Here is a 5194-nt window from a genome sequence, read left to right on the forward strand (position 1 = left end):
TGCATGTATATCTCTTGCCATTTTTAGGATTTTCTTTTTGTCTTTGATTTTTACCAATTTGGCTATGATATTCCTTGAAGAAGATCTTGTGTTATAGCTATTTGGTGTCCTTTGTATCTCCTGGGTTTGGATATCTGCATACCTCTTTAAATTTGGAAATTGTCAGTTAATCTATTATGGAGGATGTTTTCTATGCCTTTCCCTTCCTCTTCACCTTATGGAATACCTATTATGTGGATATTTGGTCATTTAATGGTGTCCAGGATTTCCCATATGTTGTTCTCATTTTTAAAAGTTATTTTTCTATTATTTTCAGTTGCTTGGACTAAACTAGAGGTCTTGTCTTCAAGGTCAGAGATTCTTTCTTTTGCATTGTCTAATCTGCTATTGATACTTTCAAAGAAGGTTTTGACTTTCTGAAATGTATACTTTATCTCCAGAAGTTCTGTTTGATTCTTTTCACTGTGTCTGTCTTCTCATATCATGGAAGGGTTTTCTCATCTCCTGCAGTTGGCTCTCTGTTTTCTCTTAAGTATTGTTGAGTGTTGATATAATGAATATTCTGAATTTTTTCTGACATTTCTGCAATCTCTTTATTTTATCCGTAATTGGTGAGGACTGATGACCCTTTGAAGGGGAGGTATTTCCTGATTTGCTCCTATTTCTTCAGGCTCTGCTCTGATTTTTAGTCATCTGGTGATATACTCACTTCTTCCTACTTTGGAGGATATTTCTGTAGCTGTGTGCTCTTGCACTTCTTTATCCTATGCATATGATCTGTGCCAATTTCCTTCCCCTACTGTGGGTGGGAGTGTGGAATCCACAGTTGGAGCTTAGTGTAGGAAGCCACATGCACCAAAATGGCTGACATGACCTTCATACAAGGACTGTCAAGTATTCTTGTTCCGGGAGTAGACAATTCACCCTGAGACTTCCTCATTCAGGCTGATCCTCAGTCATGTCCTTGACAATTCCCGCCCCCTTTTTACCTCGCCTTCTGGCTTTACATTTTAACGCAGCAACCAATCGGTGGTTGTAGAATTGCATCCCTCATTGTACGACCAATCAGCTTCCTACCCTGTGTATATAAGAATGTTCTCTAGCCCTCAATAAACGAGGGACTGTATACCATCTTGAGCTGTGACACTGTGTCACTCCCGTGTTGTGACGCTGCGCCGGTTCCAGACCTCCGCTCTCTCACTCAGGCACCCTGCTCTATTGTCCCGTGGGCCAGGACAGCTTAGAGTTTTGGTATTCAGAGAGAAGCATCTCTCCGTTTACTCTCAAGGGAGTTATGGAGAAAGAATTCCTCCAGAATCTCCTGTTTTCACATGTTTGGTTCTTGTCCACCCAAAGCTAAATTCTTCAAATGTGGATGGAGGTTGCACTGATAGATAGACAGTTAGATGGCAGACCAAATTGGGTGGTATGCTTGCTCACTGCATGGGCTGGAGGGCCCCTCTTTCCCCCATAGCAAACTGTGGGATTGCAGGGTCTCCCTGTTGCTCCTTCTTTCTCTGGGATTGCAGGAACAAGTTATTGGGTTTTGAAAGTTAGAAGGCACCTCCTCCACCACAGTAGGCTGGTCAAGATCTCTGCTGATTTAACTTGAGCTGAGCATCTTGGCTTGGGCCTTCCTGTTGAATCTCTGTTTCTGGGATTGCAGGGTCTCACTGTTGCTCCTTTCTTGGGGATTGCAGGAACCAGCGATTTCCCTTTCATATGTTTTATTTTTTATTAATTTACTCATTTCACACTGCAAGAGTTAATTTTAGTTGTTCAAGGACTCATATTGCAAGCATTAAACCAAGCATGGGATTTGATTCTGTGGGCCCTCACTCACATATTAAGATAAAAACAGGGACCAGCAGTTAGTGTAATGGCTATGTTGCTGGACTTCCATGTGGTTGACCATGGTTCAAATCCCGGGTCTGGTTGCTTAAAGTCATGCCAGGTGCATGTGCGTGCATGCCCAAGATCCTGAGAGGAGAATGGAGGAGAAGGGATTGCTGTGCGGCCACCCCCCAGGGGGTAAATTCTCGCTTTCTGTCTGTCTTTTTGGTGAGCACACATGCCCTATAGCAAAATACCTCTCAAAAAAAAAAAAAAAAAAGATAAAAACAAACTGTGATCCCTATACTTGGATGGAAACTAAAGGTCCATGGTTAATCACATTGTAATTTTAAAATTTATACAGCCTAGACCTCAGTGATCACAGGTCTTTCAGGTCCTTCTGGATGTCCCACTGCATATTTGCACTCTTCTTGAGCTGAGCGACCTTATCATCCTTCAGCTTCCGGTTGATAACATTGATCAATCCCTGAGCATTGAGGATACATGGAAGGCTCAAGAAGACTTCCTTCTGAATAAATCCTGAATAGATTTTCAACATGGATTCAATGAGATCAGCCACACCTAATCCAATAGCCCGGGGGATATATCCTTTTAGCTTGATGACGCCATAGATACTTTCAACCACTATCTTATATATTTCCTTCCAATCTTCACTGTCACTGTCCATTCCTATTTTTGGGTTCAGTTCCTGGAGAGAAACACCTGCCACATCCACTCCATTCCACACAACCACACTTGAGTTGCCATGTTCTTCCAAAATCCATCTGCAGCAGCTTGTGGGATGAACACCAAGTTTTTCAGCCATGAGATAGCAAAATCTATCAAGAATACAGAATCAAGATTACACTCACTTCCAATCATACGGTGCTTGGGCAAGCCACTTAGTCTCTAGGTAACATATGTGAAAATGTCCACTGAATTGGAAAGCACAATTATGATGCAATCAGGACCATACTTGGCAATCTGAGGAATAATGAATTTGAAGACATTAACTTTTCTTTGCAACAGATTGAGACAACTCTCCCCCTTCCTGTTGACAGACTCCATCAGTCACCACCACACTTGGAATTGGTTGTCACAGGGTTATCTTTATCTGCCACAATTTTTGGTGTCTGAAGAAATAAGGTCCTGTGCTGCAGATGCAGTCTTTCTCCTTTGAGTATATCTTCCAAAACATCCATCCGGTCAAGTTCATTAGCCAGAGGCTTTCCTAGAATGCTGACTGCACACACCATACCAACTTGTCCAACAGTGATCTTATTGTTGGGAACCATTGTCCCTTCTTCTGCAACTGCTACAATGAGTTTATCCTTAAGAGTAGCCATTGTGTACAGGGCAGAGAAGGCTCTTGAGATGGCTGGGACAGTAATGCAAAGAAGATAATATCAGCTGTGTGCTTCTCCACTGGCGCAGGATCTCATATATATGTATGTGTGTGTGTGTGTGTGTGTGTGTGTGTGTGTATATCTATATAGATATATATCTATATATATATCTATATATATATATCTTTAATTTAAATTTTTAGTATAGGGCGTATGCGCTTGCCAGAGAGGCAGAGAGAGACAGAGAGACAGAAAGTGAGAAATCACCCTCCCCTTCCCCCCATAGAGGGCGGGTAGCTATGCCACAATTCCTTCTCCTCCAGTCTTTTTTTGGGATTTTGGGCATGCATGCACATGCACCTGGCATGAATTTTAAGCTGCTGGGTCTAGAACTCATATTGTGATCAACTATGTTGGAGTCCAGCGATGTAACTATTTTGCCATCCGCTGGTCCCAATCTCTCATGTTTTAATGAGACTTGCATTTTTAAATTTTTCAATGAAATGTCTCTCATATGCTTCAGTTTTCTAATTTGTTTTTTAGACTAGTTCTAAAAACTTTCATGTATTAAGCAATTTAGACTTTTGTCGCAAGGATTGATTTAAAAAATAAATGACTGGATTTTGTTCTAAGTTTTCATAGTCTCAGCTGAACACACGTGGGGAAGGCCTAGCCCATTGCTACATGTGGCTATTTGCCCAGTGAAAGTTTCATGGATCTCAGTAACAGAGACAGACATGCAAATCTATAAAGGATTACAATGACTAGAATCATATAGAGATAACTAATTGGTGCTCAGTGCAATGTCATGGGCACAGCTGAGGTGGCTGGAGGTGGCTAGGAGGATCTGTAGTGAGCAGGAAAGTCAGGGTGGGATCCAAGGTGGGCCCCATGGAGTGATGTGTATTTAGGAATCTGAGGGCTACAACTCTCAGGACAGGGTGATTCATTTTTTCCCATTCTTATTCAAAGACAGCCATTTTGACTCATTGCTTCTTGCTTGTGTGCAAAGAAACTTGGTTTTCTGTGGATCTCCTTTGCTCTGGTGCCCTCCATGCTTTGCTGGCACACAGGGTGAGGCTCCTTCAGACCAGTACCAGACTCTCTTGGGGATAAGAGGCATATTTTCTTCTTTTGGAGAGGTTGTTGCTATAGGGCGCGTGTACTCACCAGAAAGACAGAAGCAGAGAGACAGAAAGTGAGAAATCACCCTCCAGGAGGGATGGCCATGCCACAATCCCTTCTCCTCCAGTCTTTTTTTGAGATCTTGGGCACACAAGCACACGCGCCCAGCATGAGTTTAAGCCACCTGGTCTGGGAATCGAACCGTAGTCCAGTGACATAGCCATTATGCCAACTGCTGGTCTCAGAGGTGTATTTTCTTTGCAATACTCTGCATAGTCCTGCATGGTACTTCTCTCATTGTGGGACCCCAGCTGGTCTAAAGCTCTTTATTAAAGCTAATGGAAAAAAACCCTCATCAGAGTTAACCCAATTTTTCTCTTCTGGTATTTACAAAAAGCAGCACTTGAAAACCTTGAAATTTACTTAAGTAACAACAAAGTCCATTGCTCTGCTAATTCTTTCCTGGAGGTGATTCATCTTTAATAGACTACTTTTTCAGCCTGGAAATCACTCCAAATCCTTAAATAGCCTGATGTTTTCACATGTGATTCCAACAAATTGCTGTTTGCATGATGGCTTGGTGGGGGCTCACTTAAGAGCTAGATTTGTTACTGTATTTACTGACATTCTCACATGACGTTTTGAGCTGTGTGAATAATTGTACTATTTACCAGACATAGAAATCAAAGTAATGAAAGGTACCTAACATTATTCATATCTCAACATTACAAGCCTTAATTTCCTGCCTGAAGCATGGTGAATTACTCATTTTTAAAGTCATCTCTAGTCACCGAAGGTCTGAGGTGATGTATACAGATGGCTTGTAGATTGTGAAAATCAATGAATATCAGATTGCCCAAATAGCAGGTATGACGATTAAATAATGAGAT

At 41.7% G+C, this 5194-nt stretch overlaps 1 pseudogene; it reads right to left on the bottom strand.

The window, feature by feature from the left end:
• Positions 1 to 2212: 2212 nt before the first annotated feature.
• Positions 2213 to 3179, bottom strand: LOC102489500 (L-lactate dehydrogenase B chain pseudogene; annotated as a pseudogene).
• Positions 3180 to 5194: the final 2015 nt, after the last annotated feature.

Source organism: Tupaia chinensis, unplaced genomic scaffold (genome assembly GCF_000334495.1).
Source record: "Tupaia chinensis unplaced genomic scaffold, TupChi_1.0 Scaffold144982_1, whole genome shotgun sequence".
In the NCBI taxonomy this organism is placed as follows: domain Eukaryota; kingdom Metazoa; phylum Chordata; class Mammalia; order Scandentia; family Tupaiidae; genus Tupaia; species Tupaia belangeri.